The 10,809-nt window shown below is 41.3% G+C and overlaps 1 long non-coding RNA gene across 2 annotated transcripts in view; it reads left to right on the top strand.

Annotated features, from left to right (window-relative positions):
* The first annotated feature begins 214 nt into the window (after positions 1 to 214).
* LOC144078071 (uncharacterized) overlaps positions 215 to 10,809 on the top strand; it is a 47,396-nt gene continuing 36,801 nt past the window's right edge. For both annotated transcript variants that reach the window (XR_013301161.1, XR_013301160.1), the window contains exons 1-2: positions 215 to 607; positions 1,994 to 2,105. This is a non-coding gene — a long non-coding RNA (uncharacterized LOC144078071). The remainder of the gene's footprint in view (positions 608 to 1,993; positions 2,106 to 10,809) is intronic.

Below are 10,809 nucleotides of genomic sequence, written 5' to 3'. Positions count from 1 at the left end.
ACGAAAGCAAATGAGTGCCCCGAGATATGAAAAAGATCCAATTTATGAAATCCCCCCCAAATTAAATGCATTTCCTGTATCCGTTATTTAATCTGAAATTATGGCAGATGCATTGATTCTCACATTACAATCTTGTTTCATTCCACTGGGCTCTGATTGGCTGTCTCATAACAACCACTATCTATGATTCAAGATTCTCTACTGTACTTTTGACTGCTGTTTGTCATCATGGAGTTCGGACTGTTTTTGTCGAGTTTTTCGAGTGTGGAGAAAGCAGCTTTTTTAAAATCATCATGCCTCCCAAGAAAATGTTGAGCGCGATTGAAAAGAAGCACGCCCTAATATTGATAGAAGAAAAATTGAATGTGTAGAAAAAAGAAAAAATATGAAGGTGGCATGAAATTGGAAGGCAATATTGTTACGTCTTTGGCAAGACGTCGAGGTGAGGAAGCGAGGAATTAGGACCCAATCGCAGGGAAGCAGGCGTGAACGTTGCTTTGTTGCCTTATAGAAAGAGTATTAAAAGTCATCAAAGGCAATCATCTTTGGATATTTTTTTTCAAAATGTCCGTGAACACCTTCAGAAGACGAAGTTAAATCCAAGCAGGTAAGAACCAGTAGCAACTAATAAAATTACATTCCAAAGAAATCATAAAACTTTAATGTTTGTTGTTGATTAATGTTGTTAATGTTGTTGTTTGAATTCTTAATGCTGTGTTTATTAGATGTGTGTGTTCATGTGTTCGTGTTTGTGCTCTCTCTGTGTTGCCTGCCGTTAGTTTCCTCTTGTTCCCCTCCGTGTCAACCAGGGTAGATTTTGTAAATAGTACAGTAATACCTTGACACACGAGTGTCCCAACATATGAAAAATTTGAGGTACGAGGAAAATTCAGAACAAAAATTTGCCTACAGATATGAGACAAATTCCTTGACACTTGAAGGATCGACTGTTTAGACCAGGGGTAGGGAACCTATGGCTCGGGAGCCACATGTGGCTCTTTTGATGGGTGCATATGGCTCTGAGCTAAAATATGGAAACCGGTGGTGAGAGAAAAGAGTCTTGAACGCACCAATAGGAACGTCACGTCGGCATTGTGACATTGATTTTTTTTTCATTAGTCTTCTGCATTCATTCTCTCATTGATACTCATTGAACTCATTGACATTCATTGATTAGCAAGAGCTTAACAATGTTATCAAAATAATGAAGGGACTTTTTGTAGTTTAAAAGTTGTAAAATGACAAAAAAAGTGCACATTTTTATGTGTTTTGACTTTTAAATTGTGATTATGGCTCTCAAGGAATAATATTTGAAAATATGAATTGTTTATGGCTCTCTCTTTCAAAAAGGTTCCCGACCCCTGGTTTAGATGATCCAGCAGCATGGTCATGTTCCTGGCGGCTTTAAATGCTCCTTGTAGGCTAATGACTCACACCAGGCAGCACTCGAGTCATTAAGGGCTGGACCTGTGATAGGGTGACAGGCGCAACCAGCCACCAGTCTAGTCTGGGGCCTGACAGGCACAAGGAGACGGACAGCCATGCACACTCAGACCCATACCTAGGGGCAATATGAGAGTGTCCAATCAGCCTACAATGGATCTTTTTGGGATGTGGGAGGAAAACGGAGTACTCAGAGAAAACCTACGCAGGCCCAGGGAGAATATGCAAATTCAACACAGGTTGACCGACCTGGATTTGAACCCAGGACCCCAGAGCTGTGAGGCTGACGTGCGAACCACTCATCCGCCGGGCCGCTCATTCATAGATATTAATCATTACATTTTATTATTACTAAATCATTTATGTGTAGTAGACATGCACCTGCTTATGGCAGGTGTGATACTGGTGTGTGCCCATAGCGAGCAATGATGTTGTTGCTCACACTGGTACTCTGTGCTCAGGGAGGTTGTCTTTCTGCCCAGACAAACAAAAAATTAGAGGGAACATTGGTTGTGAGCGCTGTTTCTTCTTTTGTACAAATATGTTTTAGACGACACTGTCAAGACGATTGCGAAATTCAATGGCTCCAACCTTGTCATCAATCTCCTGGAGCAGTTGTTGCAAACTGTGCCATATTGAAGATCTCCTGCAGATTTCTTAAAGTAAGACCACGTTCTTCATCCTCATACTCTTTGTTGTCTGCTGCCTCTTCTTCCTCACTCCCTGATGGCATCATTTCAACGAGATGCTCATCAGTTATTGGGGGATGGGTGAGTGGCTCTTGAGCAGTGTGTTGACACCCTCTCGTCATGCCAGCTTCAAAGCCGTATCTATGGCATAAATACCTCATAATGCTGTGTACCTGGAAAAGGGTATTGTTGCCGTTTTATGAATGTTTGCTTCTTCTTTCTTGGTATAATGCACGGTAGATTCATTTATGCCACAATGGTGTGCTACACCTTTAGCCTATCTAGCAACATCACTTTTTTCGGTTATGTCTCATTTTTTGTTGGGCTCATTGGATACTTTGGATGGCCCAGGGCACTTGGGAGACTTCCAAATAAAGCTGGAATAGTCTTGGCGTATTTTTTCTCCATGAGTTTATGTGCGCAATGCGAAATTCAATCGGAACAAAACAGGAAAAGGTAATAGGAATTCTTTCTCGGCCTTTTATATTATTCGGTGCATCTTTCTTCTTTTACGCTGAAATAGCGTGGAATTGGGTGGGACTCAACGCCGAAGAACTTCCGTCTTTATTCAGCCCCTGTCTTCCGGTTGCAAGTTTCAGCGTGAGTTTTTGAGCATTTTTGATTTGGATACTTAATATAAAAATAATGCAATGTACTGAAGTAACCAAAATGGTGAAGGATGACAGTACTCATATAATTATTTGGTTCTAGAATTTGCTTCGTAACTTGGATTTTTATATGTAAAATCTCAAATTCATCATATCTAAAAAAATAACAACTAAACCCTTGATTAAAATGTAACAAATTTAGATGATATGAGAAACACAAAAATGATACAAAATAAAAATAAAATGATTTAACAATGTAAAAAATGAATAATAAACATGGAAAAATATTTTCTATTCATGCTGGTGCATAAGTGTAAAGAAGTTAACGTCATGTAACTGACAAAGCACATGAACACATGCTCACACAAACGTTAAATTATAAATTCAAAATAACAGCATTAAATAGTAGTATTTTTCTAATTAATGTTTTTCTGTTTTATGATTTTTTTTCCGTATTTAATTCTTTTACCCGTTTTATTTTACTTGTTCAGGCTTAGACTCATACCTACAATTTTTGGAACGTGGAAGTAAACCGTGCTACCTGGAAAAAACCCACACAAGCCCATGGCAAACATGCAAACACCCCAGAGTCAAGAACCAACCTGCGATCAAACCCTCGGCACCAGAACTGTGAGGCCAACACGCTATAAACCTATTTATTGGGTTTTTGTTGCTGTTGTCTGTGAGAAAAAGAACTTTTACAACAACTTGTAGTTTGCCTGAATATGCTACCGAGCTATAAATAGTGTTACAAAGTAATAAATTATGACTATAGCTGTTAGGACAGCAAGACGGAAGGCAGGCAAGATTATAACAATGACAAGGCAATGTGATTGTGCAAGCGTTGTGAATGATTTGCACGGGTGTAACCCAGTATTAAGATGAAGCACTGCGAGAATTGGCGCCATGGTGGACGAATGAATGGCATGTCCGGCTCATAGTTCTGACATCAAGGGTTCAATCTCGGGGTCTGAGCACTCTGTGTGGAGTTTGCATGTTCTCTCCAGGTACTTCGGTTTCCTCCTACATCCAAGACATGTCTGGTACACTGATCGAACACTTCAAATTTCACTCAGTAGGTATGAGTGTGTGTGCAAATGATAGTTTCTCTGACTGTGCCCTCTGATTAGCTGGCAACCAAATCAGGGTGTAACATGTATATTACCCTGGGATAGGCTCCAGCACTTCTGTAACCCTCATGAGGATAAGCAACATTAAAAATGAAAGAATAAACTGTGAGAATTTGTGAGCTTTTATTCTAATATTTTCATCTCATTTTCTGAACCGCTTTATCCTCATTAGGGTTGTGGGGGGTGCTGGAGCCTATCCCAGCTGACTCTGGGCGAGAGGCGGGGGACACCCTGAATCAGTGGCAAGCCGATGGCAGGGCACAATTAGACGGACAACCATGCACACTCACACCCATACCTATGGGCAATTTAGAGTGTCCAATCAGCCTACCATGCATGTCTTTGGAATGTGGGAGGAAACCAGAGTACCCAAAGGAAACCCACCCAGAACATGCACCTGGATTTGAACCCAGGACCCCAAAGCTGTGAGGCAGACGCGCTAACCACTCGCCCCACAGGGCCGCCTTTTAATATCTACCGGGCTGCATTCTAATATTCAGTGTTATTATTAATCCCAGCACCAATGGCGAGTTGGGATATCCCAATATGTATCATGTGATGGCTCTTGATGACTGCAGAGCTTGCACAAGGGATTTTTTTTCTGCCTTTTTTCCCTTTTTCAAAAAGCTCTTTGTTTCACAGGCATTGCATTGATTGCCTATATAACTACATAATCAATTATCCATCCAACAAGAGAAGCATTGGTTGACTGCTCATTTTGGAAAATAAAACATAGGGGTATTTGTGTTCTCTTTCTTTCCTATGTGCTCATGTCAACTTTTCTCAAATGCTGATCATGTCATACCCTATGAGCTGTATGAGAGGGACAATAGAGGCTACTTCAAATCCAAAGGTCAAATGGAATGGAAAGTTCTCTTGCGAGGTTGCTCAACTATGTCTCCAACTGGGCATCTTCCACTGGGTCTAAAAAGTACCATAGTCCATGTAAAAGCACTTTGAGATAGACATATTGGGAAGACATTTTGTGCTCCTGGAGGCAAGAGTATGCTCAGGGGAATGATAAAAATGTAAAATTGACTTGTTTTAGTAAAACACATCTGACAAAGTGCCATGAAAAGATTCTTATCTTACACATGTTGAGCCATTTTTTTCTTTTGTAATTTTATCACAAGTTTTCCCTTGTGTTCAACAGCATGTACCTCTCTCAAAGAGGAAATAAACATCTTAATAAAGGCAGGCTTTAAGGGCTCCTTTAAAACGATTGACAAAAATCCACTGAATCCAAGCCTGATGTATTCAATTTCTTTGGACTGGAATGTGGTTGCAGTTTTTATCTATGAGTATCCATATGTATATAGTAGTGTCATTGAAATCCCATCAACAAGAGTTTTTTTTCCCACCAAGATGGTGGCGCCTGCGCAAGCAGCGGTCAGAGGCTCTCTCTACTTGTGCACTCTTTTCATGTGTTTTGAGTGTCTTGTTGAGAGTTGTTCGTCAAAACCGGACTATAAATTCAGCTATAACTACACTTATTAAACATAGGATACGACCAGCGAAATAAGATTTCTAGCATAGCATACCGGAGGCGATCTTGACACTAGGTTTGTTATCGGGACTGGTCGGCGAAAGAGAAAGCGTCGGGAAAGAAAACAAAAGCGAGGCTGTCGAGCGGGCGTGTTGTGTAAGCTCAGAAGACAATCACTCAAACCTCCACTCCCAAGCATATCTCTCTCCAACGTCAAATCCATTGTAAACAAAATGGACGATTTGGAATTGGAGCTCGCTGGTAATCGCTACGTTCGCGAATACTCAATGCTAATAATCACAGATACGTGGCTTCACCCACAAATACACAACACTAAAGTGCAGCTAGCAGGACGCATGCTACTCAGATCAGACTGGAAATTCGACTCAGGAAAAAAAAGAGGTGGTGGGCTTTGCATTTATATGAATGAGGGAAGGTGTAACAATAGCACTGTTCTCGTTAGACACTGTTCCCCAGATAATTCCAAGATGGCGCCGTCATGCGGAAGCCAGTGGCAGTAGCTCTGTCCACTCTTATTTGTTTTTCGTGTTTTACAGCCCTTCTATCTTTTTTAATTACATTTTAATATTTCTTAATACATTATGGGATAAGATGGAAGAGCTGTCGGCACTTACCAGGCCGGAAACGGAGTCCAGGGGTTCTACTCTGCTACTGTTGTCTTCAGCTCCAGACTATTGAGGAACTGTGTGGATAAGCTTGGAAGAGTGACCCTGCATATTCTCTACCTCGATCCCAGTCTGCAGAAGTTCCCCATCTTGTGGAAGACTTCCTGTGTGTGGTTCCAGTTTTATCCAACTCTACAACGTCTTTTTCTTGAGTCTGTATCCGTTTTTGCTACTGCAAACAAGATGGCGCCATTCAAGTGGCAGCCGGTGGTGGTAGCTCCGTCCACTCTCGCTCGTTTTGTGTTCTTGCTGCTTTTCTGTCTTAATGATTTGATTTGGTGATTCTTAATGATCCCATTTACTTTAATTTGCTTTGTACTTTGTGCTTTTGCTTTGTTGTTCTGTCTAATCACCCTCTTGCTACTGCCACAATGAAATTTCCCGAATACGGGATAAATAAAGTTATCCAATCCAATATAGAATTCATGACGGTGAGATGCAGACACTTCTTTCTGCCCAGAGAGATAGCTGCTGTTATCATCACTGCTGTCTGCATCCCACTGGACGCTAGTAAGTACCGCTCTCTTCCTACTAATGAACACAATGTTCTGCCGAAAATTTACTAACACATGAAGTGTCCAACAAGACAGGATAAAACTGGACCATGTTTACTCGAACATCAAAGGAGCATACAGAGGCATACCATGCAGACACTTGAGACAGTCAGATCACGCCTCTTTTTTCATGACCCCAACTTACACTCCCCTTAGCCGACAATCAAAGCCACAAAGATGAACCATTATCACATGGCCTGACGATGCCCTCCCCCGACTCACCCCTGACTGCTTAGAACAGACACAGTGGGAAACTTTCCACCATGAGGACCTGGGAACATTCACAGACAGTACTGTCTTACATTAAGTATTGCATGGCTACGGTCACTGTGGAGAAGACCATCCAAGTATACCCTAAACCAGAAACCGTGGATGACCAGCCAGGCTCCTACTCGGCGCATTGTGTTACTAATAGGAGCCTATTTTACTGTTGTCCCAGCTCTCTGTAGGTCATTTCACTAGGTCAACCCCCCCCACCCCCCCCACCCCCTCCCTCCGTGTGGTTATGAGATTTTTGCGCACTGCTCTTGTTATCGGGGGTGAGATTTTGCATGGAGCCCCAGATCGAGGGAGATTATCAGTGATCTTGTATGTCTTCCATTTTTTAATACTTGCTCCCAACGTTTGATTTCTTTACACCAAGCGTTTTAACTATTGCAGATTCAGTCTTCCCAGCCAGGTGCAGGTCTACAATTTTGTCTCTGGTGTCCTTCGACAACTCTTTGGTCTTGGCCATAGTGGAGTTTGGAGTTTGAGAGACTGAGGTTGTGGACAGGTGTCTTTTATACCGATAATGAGTTAAAGCAGATGCTATTAATACAGGTAACGAGTGAAGACCTCATTAGAAGTTACACCTCTTTGACAGCCAGAAATCTTGCTTGTTTGTAGGTGACCAAATACTTATTTTCCACTCAAATTTGGAAATAAATTCTTTAAAAATCAAACAATGTTTTTTTCAGTTTTTCTTCCCACATTCTGTCTCTCATGGTTGAGGTTTACCCATATTGATAATTCCAGGCCTCTCTAATCTTTTCAAGTAGGAGAACTTACACAATTGGTGGTTGACTAAATACTTATTTTCCCCACTGTAGATATCTTCATTTTTTGCGGATTCATTACATCGGAGATTATTTTCAGGAAAAAAGGAGAAAATAAAGTTCATAAGAATGTGAAAATCCATGCTGAAACTCACAAATGGAAGCAACTTCCCTGTCTTCCGTTTGCCACAAGGAAAATGGCGGAAGACAGAGGACTCAGCACTAAAGAAAAAAGAATGGTGGGCAGAGGGCCGTGGCTATCATTTATATCCGAAAATAGAGCTTTCTGCATGGCCGGGAGCTGCTGTGAGGGTGGATTTTTATCAGAAATGCGAGCCCCGTGTAGCACCATAGCACTTATTTGAAAATAAAACTTGCCCGGGAAATTGGACGGCAGAGAGCATCAGCTAAGGTGGTTTTTTTTTAGAAATGCGAGCCCCAGGCAACGTTACGATGGACGCTATGGTGGAAGTTTAATTTCCCGGCCCGTCGGCCGACGATTCGACGGCCCTTGCCCGCAGCGTTTATGTAATCAATATACAGTTGTACCTCGAGCTTAATTCGTTCCTGGACTGAGCTCGTATGTCGATTTTCTTGTAAATCAAACGAACGTTTCCCATTGAAATGAACTAAAAACAAATTCATTCGTTCCAACCCTCTGAAAAAACACCAAAGACAGGATATTGGATTGGAAAAAATGTTTTGTTCTAATTCGCCGTCTATTAACAAAGTAACACATAACTAGTGGTTTAATATTACTAAAATGTGTTTAATAGTACTAAAATTATACGGATTTCGAAGGGGGGAGAGAGAGAGAGAGACGGACAGAGAGGGGGGAGAGGAGGGGGCTTATTGCACGGCAACGCTATCGTAACATAACATAAACAAATTTAGATGAACTCGAATTACAATGCAGACACACTCAAAAAATAAATTTAATCGAACCTAACACTAAACTTAATTCTAATTTTGTTTGACATTTTGATACCTTTCTTCTCCCGGGTTGGCTCTTATTGCCCCGCCTCCACACTGACTTTCAGTCAATATCGAGGGTTGTTTGAGATTGTATTCCCTTCAAAATATTCCCAAAATGATGCACACAAATGCCCTCACAATGGGATAACGCATGACCACTTGCCAACGAGAAGTAGTATATACGCCATTCGCAATGAATTACGGGAAAAAAACACTGAAAAAAATGCAATGCCCCACCCAGTGCTAACAGAGACATTACAAAGAGGGAGTTGCGACCAGAGACATTACATGAGGTAGAGAGACAGTGCCCATGATGTTCTTATGAGCAGCATCTAGCGTCCGCTATCTGCTCGCATATCAAAATTTGTCTGGTATCTCAAGATAAATATTTGCCCAAAATTTTACTCGTATCTCGAATTGCTCGTATGTCGGGCCACTCGTATGTCGAGGTACCACTGTACACTTTTTGATCATTGTACTTGCGTATTTCTGTATAGGCGCGAAAACATGTATTAGATTGGATTGAATAACTTTATTCATTCCGTATTTGGGAAATTTCATTGTCACAGTAGCAAGAGGGTGAGAATGCAGATACAGGAAAGGCATAGTTACACATAGTTACAAGTTAGACAATACAGTCGCAAAGGCCGCAGAACAACAAAGGAAAAAGCACATACCAAAGCAAAGTATATGGGATCATTAAGAATCATTAAATCAAATCCTTAAGACAGAAAAGCAGCAAAAACACAAAACGAGCAAGAGGGGACGGAGCTACCGCTACCGGCTGCCACTTGAACGGCGCCATCTTCTTTGCAGTAGCAAAAACGGATACAGACTCAAGAAAAAGACGTTGTAGAGTTGGATAAAACTGGAACCACACACAGGAAGTCTTCCACAAGATGGGGAACTTCTGCAGACTGGGATCGAGGTAGAGAATATGCAGGGTCACTCTTCCAAGCTTATCCACACAGTTCCTCAATAGTCTGGAGCTGAAGACAACAGTAGCAGAGTAGAACCCCTGGACTCCGTTTCCGGCCTGGTAAGTGCCGACAGCTCTTCCATCTTATCCCATGATGGAATGGTTGGTCTGAAACGTTGCTTCTTCTCCCGGCACTTTTGCCCAGCTCCGAATTTCCAGCGGCATTGAGGTGTTGCTCCTTCTGCTGCGTATTGTAACAGCTAGTCCCATGTGCATAACAGCGTAGGCATGGCTGAATGGTTCCAAAAAAGAAGTAGCAGAAAGAAGCCAGGCTAACAGAACAAAGAAAGTTGTAAAAACATTAAAGTAAAAAGTATAAAGTATAAAGTACAAAGTAAAAGTAAAAAGGAATGTATTAAGAAATATTAAAAATTAATTAAAAAAAAGATAGAAAGGCTGTAAAACATGAAAAACAAATAAGAGTCGACATAGCTACTGCCACTGGCTGCCGCGTGAAGGCGCCATCTTGGAAAAAAATGTGGTAGATATAATGGGTGTGATCCTACTTTGCGGTCTTCAGTTCAGTGTGAGCAACAGGATAAGTGCTCTATGTGCACACAGAAGTATCACACCTGCCATAAGCAGGTGTGTGTATATTACCAATAATGAATGAATGAATAATATTACATGGACATTTTATTTATTTCCTCGCACATAGGCTGTATTTGTCACTCAAACAAATAATGACTCAATCCAGGGTATGGCTTATATGCGCATAATTTAAACTTGGCATGCAAGTTGACCAAGACGACACGCCAGAATGCGAGACAATGCGGCCGACACTGTCATTTATTTAAAAATACAAAAAAGATAAATGGATAAAACACTAAACAAAATTTATCTTGACGTCTATGAATGAAATTCAAGAAAAAATTAAACTGTATCATGCATAAAACGTGAAAAAACTCATTTGTGCTTGTCACTACTCGCTCAGGGCGTCGCCATCTTACCGTAGTTAAACGTGCTCTGACTGGGCAGACCCGAGTAGCCTTGAGAGGTGTATAGTGTTGACCATGTCAGCAGATCCTAATAGTTGTTAAGGCTGATCGAAGGTCTTGCAGTCGATTGTTAACATCTCAGCCTTGATAACTGCGTAATGTGTATCACATGATATTATTGCACCCACAGATTTGGTGAAAAGCAGACCGCTCCGGACACACTTCCTGGATGTACTGCTTCTGTAAATTCTTTTTTGAAATAAATAAAAATTCTGCTTTGATTT

The sequence above is a fragment of the Stigmatopora argus genome, chromosome 7 (genome assembly GCF_051989625.1).
Source record: "Stigmatopora argus isolate UIUO_Sarg chromosome 7, RoL_Sarg_1.0, whole genome shotgun sequence".
NCBI lineage: Eukaryota > Metazoa > Chordata > Actinopteri > Syngnathiformes > Syngnathidae > Stigmatopora > Stigmatopora argus.
The sequence above is the reverse complement of the archived record's forward strand: the minus strand, read 5'-3'. Positions and strand labels throughout refer to the sequence as shown.